The sequence below is a fragment of the Enhydra lutris genome, unplaced genomic scaffold (assembly GCF_002288905.1).
Source record: "Enhydra lutris kenyoni isolate GAN:26980312 unplaced genomic scaffold, ASM228890v2 scaffoldscaffold10, whole genome shotgun sequence".
In the NCBI taxonomy this organism is placed as follows: Eukaryota; Metazoa; Chordata; class Mammalia; order Carnivora; family Mustelidae; genus Enhydra; species Enhydra lutris.
In genome coordinates this window covers 12,105,617-12,121,595 of record NW_019154094.1, presented here as the reverse complement: position 1 = coordinate 12,121,595, position 15,979 = coordinate 12,105,617, and the positions used below count along the sequence as shown (strand labels likewise).

The following is a 15,979-nucleotide window of genomic DNA, read 5'->3' as shown; positions in this document are numbered from 1 at the left end:
CTGCCTTTTTCCAATTAGTTAGAGTAGATTTAAGGTTATCTGAATAATAAGCTGTAATCATCTGTATCCAGATTGATTTTCTTGAGTGGGACAGAGTGGAGGTGACTAGCAGCTGGAGGAGAAAAACTGCATCTGGGAGTCTATCACACAGATGCACATCAGCTGTCTCTTCGACTCAGGTGGGAAAAAACAGCAAGTGGCGAATAAGATTGCTTTGGTCTGTTCAGCATCTCTTCTCCCTTATTTCAGTAACAGAACCCCAAACTTCTGATATAGGGGGTGATGTCAATCAAGGGGACCCTCACACTCCAGCATGTGACCCAGGCTGACCAATCAGAGTCCTTTTTCAGGCAATGCAATGGATGCTGGGAGACTGACTCTGACATACTTTTGTATCAGTCAGTGCTGCTGCTCGGGGCTGCCAATGGCCATCTTGCCCCACACTCAGAGATCACTCTTCTGAGAACAAAGCCACATAGAAACAAACAGAACAAGAGCTGGCAAGGAAAGAAATTTGATCAAATGATTTGGGTCGAATCTTGACTCTAGTCATGCTTAAAGGCAGAGTTATACCCTAGAATACCCAGATAAGTGAGCCAAAGATACCCTTTCAGTTTTTGATTCTCATTTTGCTTGGGTTACTGGACCCTGACCGAAAGCTGAGAAACACTGCCATCAACGCTTGCCATAAGATTAACTTCCCTGAGCCTCAGTCTTTTCCACAAGTGAAAGAGAAACAGAAACAACTACTTATGTTATTTATTTATTTATTTATTTATTTATTTATTTTTAGAAGTAACAAAATTTATCCCAAGATACAGAAGTGCTTGATGGAATTCAAGGGACTGCAAGCAGACCGGCCTCAGGAAAGGCTTGGAACTGGGATCAAGAAAGCCACCAGCCTCCTGGGCCAAGTTCTCTCACTTCTCCTTTCTGTCCCTTTCCAGTCTCCTCTCTAAAGGCTGGTTTTCTTGGCCCATGGGTTCATAGAGCGAAGAGAAAGACCTGTTTGCACCTTTCTACTCAGAGATTAATCCAGAATAAACTGAAATTTTGGACCCAATTCCCAAATCCAAGGTGAGGGAATGTGACTGGTCCACCATGTGTCAAGTAGTCCTGGGTGAGCGGAACGGTAATAAGGTCAAGCTACGTAAACATGGTTCTTGGAGCCCATCCTCATAAAGGAAGGGGCTACTATGGCAGGGAGGGTCATTTTGAGCCTGGCAGAGACTTCAAAATGTGTCTACTATACTATACTACAGAAGATTTTATAAGGACTTACTGACCTAACATACTGTATATGAAATTGTCAGTGAGAAATCATTGATTGTTTCATGGCTCACATTTAAGAACTGTAGGTTGGGGGCGCCTGGGTGGCTCGGTGGGTTAAGGCCTCCGCCTTCGTTTGGCTCAGGTCATGATGTCAGGGTCCTGGGATTAAGCCCCGCATCGGGCTCTCTGCTCGGCAGGGAGCCTGCTTCCTCCTCTCTCTCTCTGCCTGCCCCTCTGCCTACGTGTGATCTCTGTCAAATAAATAAATAAAATATTAAAAAAAAAAAGAACTGTAGGTTGAATCAAACATGTGACTTCAAGGTCCAAACCAGCACAACAGCTTACAAATCTAATAAATCATCCTATATAACAAGCTCCTTAAGTGTCTAATAAATAGATGTTCTGGTTCAAGTAAAAAAAAAAAAAATCCCTAACCGAATAGCAAAATGTGGAAGAGCAAGACTCATCCAGGGTGCTTGGGTTTTAGAGCATGATGCCTTTATGCATGACGACATCCCCTGCCTCTAAGGTAAATCCATATTCACGGGGCTGCCTATTAGTGTATTAAACGCTATTTAAATTATATACCTAAACTGTTCTTCTTCAATTCCCAATAGACTTAAAAAACTTCATAAAGCCCAATTTAAGCAAGAAATAAATCACCCCCAGTCTCTACATCAAGATAATTTTGCCATGCTTACTGAGAAGAGTGAAGAAGCAATTAAAAGGGAGACATAGAATATGTGGCCTTATTATCATGGTGAGTACTGCAATTTTGAATGTTCTAGCACTTACTATCACAGTAGTCCAGTTGCTCTGATGATTTACTTCTGCATTTCTCACAGGATGTTAATTAGAGGAAGAGACATTCAAGGCCACAGCATACATACCACAAAAGGAGGGGAACAGCCACTGCCAGTTACCAAGGTAACAAATTATAATGTCTTTTCCATCACTACTTGACATCTTATGAACAGCTTCTCAGATAAAGAAAAAAATAAGTGGGGGCGCCTGGGTGGCTCAGTGGGTTAAGCCGCTGCCTTCGGCTCAGGTCATGATCTCAGAGTCCTGGGATCGAGCCCCGCATCGGGGCTCTCTGCTCTCTAGGGGAGCCTGCTTCCTCCCCTCTCTCTGCCTGCCTCTCTGCCTGCTTGTGATCTCTCTGTCAAATAAATAAATAAATAAAATTAAAAAAAAAAAAAAAGAAAAAAGAAAAAAGAAGTGATAATTAGTGCAGTGACCACTAGGGTGCCTCATGTGCAGGGCTAGGTTTCCGAAGACTGACCTAGTATACGCTTGGGGTGAGGATATTGTTGGGGGTCAGGGCAAAGAATGGAATGAAGAGCAACTATAAGCTTTTCTAGACACATCGAGAATATACAGAATTTTGTAAAATCTAGAAAAATGTTATTGTATTTTCAACACAAAATTCAATGTCATTTCATAAAATACCAGTGTTATCTGAAGCTACAGCAAGGGTGATATGTCCAGATACTGTACTGTGTCCTTGCTTAGGATCTCTTAAGTTCTCCCACATACTCTCCTGCACCCTATGATCCCATGAGGAAACTGCAGCTGGGCATGACTATGTAATTGTCTGAGGGTCCTACAGCTAGGAGGTAGCAAAATCTACATTGGAAACCGATGTGATGCAGTCCAACACCTATGCCATTTTTGGTTGCCCTGGACTGCTTTCCAGAATTGCAAGTTAACAAGGTATCATGGAAAAGCATGCTTCCATTGCAACATACCTATATTGTACATCGTCTTGCACTTCGTGGGTGTTCTGAATACGTTTAAGTGAGCTGACCTGTTTGAATTACAATAAGTTGAGGAAATGAGATGTCATGAGTCAAGAAAAGGAAAACTAGAAATTAAACACAAGGACTTTCCTTAAGGATTCTGCGACAATTACTCAAGAATAAGGTGGAAGACTGTAAGGTTGTGATCTTTTTCTTGCTCGGCCTCCCCTGTTTATTTCTGTTATGGTTTTAACTTCATATGGCAATAAATAAATGGGATAAAAAAAATGAACATCAAAATAACAAATAAGAGAAGCCGGTAAATCCATTTAGTGCCCTGACACTTCATTTGAGATAATGTTTTGGAGAAAATGGATAAACTCTCCCGTGCTGACAATACAGATCGGGAATTGCTCTGTGGCAACAGAAAATGGCTTCAATTTCATCTTGTCAATGGAGGTTAACCTTCTCTGTAACCTTAATAAGGTCCATTCTACCAAGCACACTGCAAAGGCTCTGAAACACTTCCACCTAATAAACCACAAGACGCTGTTTGCTTTAGAGGCCTTTCGGATCAAAAAATGGAATGTTTTCAGGCTGCTGTGTCGGGACCTTGAAAAAAAAAAATCATTGTGGGGCAGAGCCAAGATACCTAGACTTAAAACCAGCAACCAAATCTTCAAGCTGTTGACGATGCAAATACACACAAAAACCTATTTAAGGTTAATATTTCTCCAGTGCTTTTCAATCCCTTCTCCATTGGCAATAGCAATAGCTTTCTCTGGCTGCCAGGCAGTTTAACAGGATTCATGATTCATTCATTTGCTTTCTCAGTTAACACTTGCCAGGCACCTGTGATGTGTTGGGGTGGCTAAAACGGCAGTACAGAGGATCCCACGTAGTCTCCTCCATGCCCTAATATCCTTGTAGTTCCTGTGGGCCATGTAACTAGTTTGGCCAATGGGCAAAGACTATATATGACAGGCGTCACTCAACATCTAAAGTACTTGAGAGAGGGTTCAGTACTACACACTGTCTTTCCCTCTTGTGGCGATTCCAGTAGCTTCATTTTCCAGATAATGGAAGGTGCCTGGGCCCTGGAGTTGTCCACTGGAATCATATTTCAGATAATGTAACAGAAGCTTCATATTCCAGATAACGGAACGTGCCTGGGTCCCTGAGTCTCCCACGAGAATCATAATCCAGATAATATAACAGAAGCCTCATGTTCCAGATAATGGAAGGTGCCTGAAGTCCCCGAGTCTCCCCCTGGAATCATAATCCAGATAATATAACAGAAGCCTCATGTTCCAGATACTGGAAGATGCCTGGGTCCCCGAGTCTCCCCCTGGAATCATAATCCAGAAAATATAACGGAAGCTTCATGTTCCAGATAACGGAAGGTGCCTGGGTCCCCGAGTCTCCCCCTGGAATCATAATCCAGAAAATATAACGGAAGCTTCATGTTCCAGATAACAGAAGGTGCCTGGGTCCCCGAGTCTCCCCCTGGAATCATAATCCAGATAATATAACAGAAGCTTCATATTCCAGATAATGGAAGGTGCCTAGATCTGAGTCTCCCACTGGAATCACATTCCAGATAATGTAACAGAAGCTTCATATTCCAGATAATGGAAGGTGCCTTGGTTCCTGAGTTTCCCACTGGAAGAGAAATGCCCTGGATCACTCACAGACACACAGCGGCATTTATATAAGCAAAAAATAAACTTCTGTGTGTTAATCCGCTGACATTTCAGGTTTGTTTGTTATACCGCCTAATGCAGTTGGGCCCCAGGCTAGGCATGTTTTTGCAAAGATGAGAAATGATATAAATCCCTGCCCTCGTTTATTCAAATCAAAGAAAACTGAAAATAAACATAAATTATGGGTATCAGTCTTTTATAAAAATGTTAGATTAGTTTAAACCACCTCAATTCACATTCAGATCTCCCTGCTCACTAGTAATGAAGGCATTCTATTTGGTTGAAAGCCTTCCATTAGTTTAAAAGCTCCAATTGTTGAACCATCAACGTCTATAAGAGTGTAATAAAGGACGGAATAACTAAGTGTTATGAAAGTGGAAGCTACAGCCAGATTAACATTCATGAGTTTACCCACCACTGTCCTATTCACAGTCATTTAGAAATACAAATACAATAATAAAAAATTTCAACTTCCAAAGAAGCCAAACGCTTCTGAATTCCCCACCCCCTCCAACAAATGACAGCAAAGTCTGGAGTTTCTTTTATGGCGTCTCAATTCTGCTCTAATTATTATGGAAAGAAACAGTATTAGAGAGTTACCAAATACAGCAAATGCAGTTTGTTGGGAATTGGAGTTATAACTTACATACTTATTGATGCATATTTCTCCCCAGTGTTAGCTTTAAAAGGAAAAATATATTTAATCTGCCAACACAACCCAAAGAAACATAAATATATGGCTGTTCAAAGGGAAAAACTCATTTTCAAAAATCCCCTTGTGTATATTTTAGCATCACTTAATGAAAATTTTGTATAAACCAACAGACCTGATATGATAACGTGGTGTGAGGATGTTTGTTCTTGTAAAGACCCATTTATATAAACTAACACAGACATTGCTTCACCCCTCAAAGCATCACTTCCCTCTCCTCGGAAAGCTACAAATGAATTCAAATGTATTCATTTCAGAAGGTCTAAGCAAATGGAATTCAGATAAACTCATCTAGCAATAGATTTGCCTGTAGTCCGGGGTGGAATAAAATGAGAATGTCTATTAGCTTTTCAGCTGCTTTGGAGAATGAATGCCGTGTACAGTTTTTGGAAAAAGATGTAAAGGATGGGCTTTCGAGAACAAATAGCTGTGGAAGAACCGAGAACAGTTAGCCATCATTTCACATGCTCGGGCTGTTCTGAAGTCTTTGATCTACCCTCAGAGAAGCCACGGAAGCCAGGTCACTGAGAAGCCAAGCTACCCCAGATTCCAGGGCCATTGTGAAATATTAGCCGAAGGTTTTCCAGAGGGTGGTAATGGAGATCACACAGCTTATCCAACTTGAGGTTTCTGAGAAATCCTGCAGGCAACCCAGAACACATTGAAAACACAACTCTACTTTGGCTGTGCAAAGGAGATACCAAAGGCAAGTGAAGTTTTGGGGAGAAGCGGGTGATTGTCCCAAAGCCTTGGAAGACAAAATACATGTGTGGCTTCTCATCAGATGTCCTTCCTGTTTCATTATACCCAAGGGTGGCCCAGCCAGAGGCCACTCTTTCATGTTTGACCTCTACATTATCCTTTCCAGAAGCAACAGTGTTAGTGCTGGGTATCTCCAGGGATCGTGGATTCCGGGAGGCCGCAGGGAAACGAGCACCTCCAGACCTCGCCGGTTCTCCTGACAGAGGCGAAGCCACACACAGGATCAGAGAGTGTCCCAGGACCCAGGGACGCCTGTGATCATGACAGAGAGGGATTATCTCAGGCCTGAGTCAGAAGGCCTGGATCTTGTGCTCGGGATTGCTTTTATACCTGCATGAGTCTTCAACTTTTGGAGCCTCGTCTCCCACATATGTCAGCAAGGCGTTTCCACCAGATGGCCCCAGGGTTCACCTCCCTGCTTCCAAACACTTCAGATTCTGGAGTTTGTTCCCATGATTTTCAGGCTTTGAACACCACCCATTACAGTAGTATATGGAAGCAGAAGTCCATGTTTCCCATCAAAAGTGACCCAAATGGAGAAGGAATTAAAGTATTTTTGGAAAGCAGGAGGCAGCCCAAGGTAACCAGTCACAATCATTATATTCCTGAAAGTTCCATATGGAAGCTTAAAATTTTCATACCTATTTTTTCTCTAACTTGTTTGCAACCCTGCTTTTATGCTTTTTCTTATTATAAGACCCCTATTTCAGCAACTGAAATGTGTATTGACCTCTACCCAGTTGTTGTAAAGCAACACTGGTAGTGGGGCAAGGCAGCAAAATGGGATAAGAAAGCATAATGAGGTGACCCAAGATGTAGGAAAACGTTTTTGATTACGGGATGCAGGCTCAGTGGCTGCAAAGTCACATGGCTCTTGTAGCAAGCAATGATCTCAGCAAAAGGATTCTATCTTCAAAATTCCACAAAGAGGCATCAGGGAAATACAAATCAAAACCACAATGAGATACCACCTCACACCAGTTAGAATGGCTAAAATTAACGTCAGGAAACGCCAGATGTTGGAAAGGTTGTGGAGAAAGGGGAACCCTCCTACACTGCTGGTGGGAATACAAGCTGGTGCAGCCACTCTGGAAAACAGGATGGAGGTTCCTCAAAAAGTTGAAAACAGAGCTACCCTACGACCCAGCAATCGCACTACTGGGTATTTACCCTAAAGATACAAATGTAGTGATCTGAAGGGGGACATGCACCCAGATGTTTATAGCAGCAATGTCCACAATAGCCAACTATGGAAAGAGCCTAGATGTCCATCAGCAGATGAATGGATAAAGAAGATGTGGTATATATACACAATGGAATACTATGCAGTCATCAAACCCCACCCCCCAAAAATCTTAGCCATTTGCAAGACGTGGATGGAACTAGGGGGTATTACGCTGAGAGAAATAAGTTAGTCAGAGAAAGACAATTTTCATATGATCTCTCTGATATGAGGAATTTGAGAGGCAGGGCAGGGGTGGGGGGAAGGGAAGGAAAAAATGAAACAAGATGGGACCGGGGAGGGAGACAAACCATAAGAGACTCTTAATCTCAGGAAACAAACCAAGGGTTGCTGGAGTGGAGCGGGGTGGGAGGGATGGGGTGGCTGAGTGATGGACACTGGGGAGGGTATGTGCTATGGTGAGCGCTGTGTATTGTATAAGACTGATGAATCACAGACCTGTACCCTTGAAATAAATAATATATGTTAATAATAATAATAATAAATCCAAGAAGAGGTATGATGCAAGAGCAAAGAAATGCTTTCTCAGGGTCAGCAAACTCTGCATGATCTCTGCAGAAGGAGCGCCGGGGTATAGGCTGAGAGGTGCGGAGGAAGTGTGAAGTCCAGTACAGATGTGACGTGTCTAAACCCGCGCAGTAGGTGAGATTTAGGGCAAGTAGGCTCCTGGGAGTCTCGTGTTCTGATGAACAATTAAGGGGAGAAGAAATTCTCCTGGCAGTTTACAGAATTCACCCTGTAAGAGATAAGACAGCCCGCCCAGGCAGAGCCGGATCTCCCAGCTTCTGGATATAGGATGTGCCACTGGATAATGACCCGTAAAGAGCTTGACTAACAGCCACCCACTGGGCCTCCTAGAGCATTTATTCCTCTAAGATATGAAAATACAGTGTTCAATCCGTTGCTCTCAACATGGCCTCATGTTTAAAAAACATGGCTCACACCACTTCTTCCTGTAATGAAATGTTTTAGTAAAATAATGTCTGTCAATGACGGCACTGTGGCTGCAGGACATGGGGACTGATACGGGACCCTCTCTTCTACTGAGCTCTGGTGGCTCTGAGAAGGCAAGGGGAGGAGGTGGGAATGGCACATGGGACTCCAACTTCAAGAAACAATCCAAACATGGGAGAGCTGAATCCTGCAACACAGGCAGGGAGAAGGCTCCAGAAAGTGCTATAATTAAGGTTCCCCAGACTCCAGGCTTTCTTCTGCCACGATCAGTTTCCACTGTCCTCTACCACCTGTTGGGCTCATTAATTAATCATTTTGATCACGTTGTTATTTTAAAACTTAAGTACATTCTTTTGAAAAGATCACTTTGTATCACTACTCTAACTGGAAAAACTTGCATCCTACGCCATGAAGTAGAAAGAAACCTTAAAAATACAATAAAAAGAAGCAGTGGTATTAAATTCTAACTAACTACAGCTGCTTGCTCTCTCTTGGTTAAAAATGGAAGATAATCAAGAATTTGAAAGATCTTGAAGATATATTAATGTTAAACTGAGACTTTCTTCCTGTTGTCAGAGGCATTAACTGAAGAGAATAAGTCTATCGATGCCGGTCCAAGTTCCCTGCCTGTGAACGTCCCTGAAAACTCCTCTCCAGGGGCATCCAGAGGGCACACCCATGTCGGGAAGACGGCTCTATGTCACGTGATAAGGGAGCCACCAAGGGCTTTCAACCTCAGGAAGGGTCTGATGCGAAGTCCAGGAATCTCTAGGAACTATGGAGATTAGACTAGAGAAGGGACAACCAAAGCTAGCTGACTGAGTCAGAAACCCAGGCAAGGGGCCAGGACACCTAGACCAGGATAGTGGTGGAGAGAAAGGATCCGGAGTCCGACAAAATGTGGTGACTGGCTGACATGGGCGCATGGTAGGCAACAAGTCAAGGGTGCTCCTTAGACGGATATCCAGTGTCAGTGAGTGGATAGTGGGACTATTCTCAGAGAGAGGAACCACAACAAGAGAAGCAGGCGGAGGTGAGTGGGGGGCAAGATGGCTGTTCGGTTTTAAATCAGCAGTAATGGGAGATAGACAGCCTGGCAAGGTAGATAACCAGGTAGGCTCTGGAGTTGAGCTGAATGGTGTGGAATCTCTGTTCCACCACTTACTAGGCATTACTGTAATGACCTTGGTCAAGCTGCTAATTCATCTTGTGCCTCAGTTTCCCCATCTCAAAAAAACTAAGGGTAGCTCTTTCCTCACTGGATGAGGAACTCCATACCAACTAATCACTTTGCATACGAGGCAGGTCACTCTGAGCTCTAAGAATTAGCTATCAGTATCATTCCTAGAAGCCCAATTTATCTACATATCTGTTGATCAATGAACATCCTTAGAGTGACCAATATGAGCCAGGCCCTGGGCTAGTCTCTGCTGACATTCCCCAAAAGGACCCAGCGTCCCCTGATGGGACATCCAGCCACTAAATTGCAGTCTTGTGTACTGCTTCTATTTTTATTTTATTTTATTTATTTATTTGAGAGAGAAAGTGGGGAGAGGGAGTGGGAGAGAATCTCAAGCAGGCATGGAGCATGGAGCCCGACGCAGGGCTCGATCCCAAGACCCTGAGATCACAACCAGAGCTGAAATCAAACATCAGACCCTCAACTGACGGAGCCACCAGGCGGCCCCATCTATGGCTTCCTCTGAGGCGAACTTGAAAGACGCGCTTATGTTCCTATGTACACCCACCAACATCTTCAACAGCCAAGGGAAGGGGCTATTGGAGCCTTAGGAAACTATAAAGCTGCCTCTGATTTAGGCAAAGCATTAGTTGCAAACTAAAAAGCCCGCTTTTTATTTGGCTTGACTTTCAAAATAGGGTTGAATAGGAGACGAAATTGGAGGTAGAGAACAGCAGTTGAACTTGATGGGTCCCCCAAGAGGTCCCCCAAGACCCCAGGAAGAGCCCAAGGAAACCGACAGGACCTCCCTAGCATGTTGGCTAACTCTCTTAAAAGGAGAGTTCTTCATTTATCCTAAATGAATGGATTTCAGTACCAACATGTCAAAGCAAAACAAAGCAAACAGCCCTCCAGCCCTGTCTCTTCCCTTGCTGCAACTGAGACTTTCCACACTCTTTGCCATTTTGCCGAAGGAAGTGATTCAATTATGTTATTCTCCAAAAGGCAGAATCACTGGCAGACCTTGGAGATCCTCTGTCCCAGATTAAAGCAGGACCCTGTTGCTCATGAAAAGTGTGCTCTTTCCTTTACAACTCACAAAAGGACAGAGGCGGTGGCAGTGGACCCCAGGAACAAAGCTAAGCACTGGGAGAGGAGCACAGGCCACTGCTTCAGTCTCAAGCTCCACAGGGACCATCTCTCCCCCGAGCTCTTTCACTCATTCCCAACCTGCCCCACTATTCAGGGTAGTATTTTACTTAGATCGCAGTTCTTTGAGATTCCGTGCTCAGAGTCACAGTGAAAAGTTTGATGCCAACATTTTTGGTATAGATTAAGTTTATAAATAAAGACTGGTGGTTACAAAATATTTCCCGAGCTCCACTAATATCACCAGTGGATTATAGAGGCGTCCTGTGGGCTATGTTGGCCAGTCCCTTAAAGCTACAATCAAAGACTGGAGAAACTCAGCATCTCCAAAGGATGTATGCAGTAAACAGCATTCATCCCTGGAACTCAGCCTCATGAGGGCAATGAAATATTTAATTTAAACATATTCTTCTAAGTGCATCAAATACTGGTGACCCAGACCACCCTCCTCCTTCTGTCTGCCCCCAACAGTCTCATTTTTTCATATTCCCTTTCTTACTTCTCTTATTTCTCTCTTTCTCTCAATCTTTCCTGCTTCCTTCTTTCATGAATCTCCTTCCGTTACAGCCAACATTCGCTAAGCAGTTGCAAGCCAGGTCCTGGGTTAAATGCTTTCATGCATCACTTACCTTACCCAAAGATAAGAGGTATGGTCTTAGTTCCTTTGGACCACTATAGCAAAATACCTTTCATAAGATCAGATGGCTTATAAGCAACAGAAATTTATTTCTTAGAGTCCTGGAGACTGGGAATTCCAAGTAGGTCAAGGTGCCAGCAGATGCAGTGTCTGGTGAGAACCTGCTTCCTAGGCAGACTACCCTTTTGCTTTAACTTTGCATGGCAGTAGAGGTAAGGAAGTTCTCTGGGGTCTCTTATAAGGGCACTAATCACATTCATGAGGTTCTTACCTCATGACCTGATTAACTCCCAAAGGCCCCACCTCCAAACACCATCACACTGGGGGTTAGGATTTCAAACTATGAATTTGGAGGGAAGGGCACAAATATTTTACCATCATCATCATCATCGTCTCTATTTCACAGATGAAGACCCCAGAGTTCGAAAGATGAGGCAACTTTCCCAGAGTCTCACAACAACTCTCCCAACTCTTCTTCAAACTATGACTTGGCTCCTTCAAACTACCCCATCTGGCTGACTCCTTAATGGTTCCCCCTAAACCACCAAGCTTCTTTCTCTTCTACCTCCTCCCTTCTCCCTTTCCATAAGCTCAAGTGGGTTCACGCAGTACTGATGTATTTCCAAAACTCTTCCTAGGTTTACAGTTCAAGCACAGAAGGGAGCCCACATGGGTTGTCATGGGCAGCCCACAGAGCTACACCCCCATTCAGATGCCATTTGGGGCTTTATTTTGAATTTATTTTCCTGGAGACAGATCAACTGAGGTAGTGGTCTGTACGCTTTTGCCAGCTAGGACTCCTCTTGTTTATTCAGTATGGGGAAAATGCAGCCCTGGACCTCTCACTTTACAACAACAACAACAACACACACACACACACACACACACACCAGCTGCTTTTCTGTTAGAAAGTTAATTAAAGTTGATTTTTAGTGCTGAGGACTTGATGGTGCTTCCAGCGAACAGGCTACAAGCCACAGTATGGCAAAATCCACCAGGAATCTCTGAACTTTTCTTTTTATATGATCCTTGTTTCTCAAACCAAAGATAACACCACAAAATGATGAAGCAAACCTTTCGACACTGGATTGCCTATAAAATCCCAATCAACTGTCCCAAACTTTTGAAGGGTACCTACTTTCCTAGCTCTACTTGTAATTATAGTGTTGGGCAACTATCGAAACTCAACGCAGCTCAAAAATCACAACATTATAATGAAGCAGGTTCCTTTTTACAACTATTTTATATTGATTGTACTAACCTTCTTCTTCTAAACTTTTCCACATGTTTAAATCCATTTTTATTTAAAAAAAATAAGTAATTTTTTTCCCAAGACCCCAAAATAAATAAACACAATATATGAATAACATTTGGAATGTTACTGAGCAGTGCCAGCCATTGAGGGGAAAATGTTGGCCCAGATCAGCAAATTCTCTTCCTCCCAAAAATAAAAAGGCAACAACATCAGCATAATTACTGGTTTGTTTGGGGTTTTTTTGGTTGTTTTTTTTTTTTCCTGTTAGGTTGTGGTTTTCTTGGTTACAACAATGAGCAGAATAACCAGAGTAACACTAATATCATATTAAAGGAATCCTGAAATTAACAGAGGTAAAACTCAATTAATGTGATATTTTATTTAACAATTTTTTCTGTCCTCTCCTTGATCCAATACCAAAATAATAATAATAATAATAATAATAACAATAATAATTTTATACAACCCTACTATGGTAATCAGAGTTCTAAAGATGGCCCCTACCCAAAATTCCTGTACCTTCATTATTCAGTGACACATTAATCTGGAGCTATTGGCTGATGGAACTGAAGTCTCAAATCAGTTGACCTAAAAATATGAGATCTGGGTCTAATCAAGTCAGATAAGCTCTTTAAAAGCAGAAACTTATTTTTCTGTTTGGGGATTTTTTTTCCTGCTGTTGACCAAAGAGGAAATCAGACATATTTGAAGCACCAGAAGGATTCAGTGTGTCCTTGATGGCTCTGAAGATGGTAGGGCCACATATTAGCGCCAGAAGGCAGCTTCTAGGAACCGAGAGCAGCCCCCAGCCGACAACCAGCTAAGCAGTGGGGACCACAGTCCGACAGCCACATGGAACTGAATTCTGCCAACAACATGAAAGAACTGGAAAGTGGATTCTTCCCGGAGCCTCTAGATGAGAACCTAGCCCAGCCGACAACTTGGTTTCAGACTTGTGAGACCCAGAAACCAAGTCAAACCTATCCAAATATCTGACTACAGGAATGTGAGATAATAAATTGGTATTATTGTAAGCAGCTAGATATGTGGCAATTTGTTAAGCAGCTCAAAAATAGCAACACGCACACACACAAAATAAATAAAAAAAATAAAATAAAATAGCAACACACCTACCATGTGCGTGGCTCTCTGCTAGAAGATTCCAAGAGGAAGTGTATTCACTTATGTGGTCAGTTACCAAGCAGTCTTTCTCCCAGAACATGAGCTAAGAGCATCTCTTCCTTTTATAAGTCCACCGAGCTACGTGGCATCAAGTCCTTTTGTGAAAAGTCAGGCACAAATGAACAACAGGGAGAGGTACAATCGGATGACAAATACCAGACTGAAAGCCCTCTAGGACTGAGCAGATTGGAGGATGGAAGAATATCCTGGGAAAGTGTGCACTGAACAACCAGGTTCCTTGCAGGGCTATTTAAGGATCAAATAAAAAATAAAATAGGGGCACCTGGGTGGCTAAGTTGGTTAAGCGACTGCCTTTGAGTCAGGTCATGATCCTGGAGTCCTGGGATCAAGTCCCACATCAGGCTCCCTGCTCGGCAGGGAGTCTACTTCTCCCTGTGACCCTCCCCCTTCTCATGTTCTCTCTCTCATTCTCTCACTCTCAAATAAGGAAATAAAATATTTAAAAATAAATAAATAAAATAAAGAAAGTTGCATCAGTAATTAGATTCTACCTGACTTAAACAATAGGAAACTGTATTATGGGACATAACAGGAAGTCCTATGGTAGGGAAGGGCATGACTGGTTTAGATGACAATGACTTGGAAGACCCAGATTCTTTCCATCTCTTTGCTCTGCCAATCTGTGATGATTTTGTATTCTACTTGGTGGAAGATAGCTGTAGCTGTTTTGGTCTTTGCATTCAAAAACAAGGCTGTCCAGAAGCAGATTAGGATCAAGGGAACATTTTCCCCAGAGGCCCCCTAATAGGATTCCCCTCCAGTTTCATTGTCCAGAGTTTAGTCACATGCCCAAACCTGAAACAATCATGTGCAAAGGAAATAGAGGAAGATAAGCTTCCCCCAAAGGGAAGAGACCCCTGGAAAAACACACAGGGCTCTCCAGAGAAGGTGTAGGCTCGTAAACCAAATCAGGGTTCTATTAGGATGGAAGTGAGGGGCAAGGAGGTTGGGTGGACTCCCAGTAGCATCCAGTGTAGAAGCTCTTAGCACAGGATTGGGATAAAGGATGTGCTCGAATGTTGGCTGTAATGTTCATTATTTGTGCCTTATCTCACTTAATCCTCATAGTGATCCTAAAGGAGAGTCTTTAAGGAAACACTCCTAATATGTAGCAGAACCAGGATTCAGACCAGGGTCCAGTTGACGCTAACTGATTTGGAAGTTGTTGGCTCCGCTGGAAAACTGTAACCCCAAGTTTCTAGTGTAAATCTGTCTAGTCTCTTTTAACCAGGCTGGGTGACCGTGACACAAATCTGGTTGAGAATTAGGACTAGTAAGTGGGAACAGGCACCGGTGAGGACCCCTGCCACACACCCAGCCTCCTCAAAAGAAGAGCGCACTAGAACAGACTGAAAGGGGAAAATACAATCTTTGTGGGCACAAATCACTCCCAGGTGGAACCCGGGGCTTCTGGAGACTGCTTCCTTGATCCTATCTTGCCCTTGTAAAATAGGAGATAAAGTCCATAGCACCAGATGTTTTTCTTCTGCTACTGATGTTCCAATGTTTCTCCAAATTATTATTATAGCTTAACAAGAGATTGAAACCAAAAGGTATTTTTTTCTTTAATGTTTGTGTCTCAGAGACGAGAGAAACAGAAAAAGGACAGAAAGTGCTAGATTCTCTCTTCATTATGAGGTTCAACCAAGATAAAAGATTTCCTTTTTTGTTTGTTTGTTTGTTTGGATTAAAGGGGATGCATTCTTAAAAACAAGTTTGGTTTTGATGCCCATTGAGTACATATTTTAAATAGTTTCCAGAGACATGGATCATGCGCTCATCTCTTTGGGATGGCATGCTGTCACAGACAGGAATCTTCAGCGGCAAGGGACAGAAAAAAGCAAGTACAACTGCTTAAAGCAAAGAACAGTACCGGCTTCTGGAAGTGAGATATCTGGAAACAGGAGTCTAAGGCACAGCTGGATATGACAGAGCCTCAAATAATGTCATCTGGATTCTGTCTCACTCTGTCTCTCAGCTCTGCTTTCTTCTCTGTAAGTTCTGTTCTCAGTGGGGCTCTCTCCACCATGTGGCAGAAGGGCTTTCATAGCCCAGGGCTGAAACCTCTGCAGGAGAAAAGAGTCAGTCTTCTGTAGCTACAGCAAAGCCTGGGGCTTTGGGTTCATCCTTGAGCCAATCACTGTGACCAGAAAGATACCGCTCTTTG

At 43.0% G+C, this 15,979-nt stretch overlaps 1 protein-coding gene across 1 annotated transcript in view; it reads right to left on the bottom strand.

Moving 5' to 3' along the window:
* LOC111144138 (calcium voltage-gated channel auxiliary subunit alpha2delta 3) overlaps positions 1 to 15,979 on the bottom strand; it is an 868,443-nt gene that overhangs the window by 536,828 nt on the left and 315,636 nt on the right. The gene's annotated exons all lie outside the window — the stretch shown is intronic.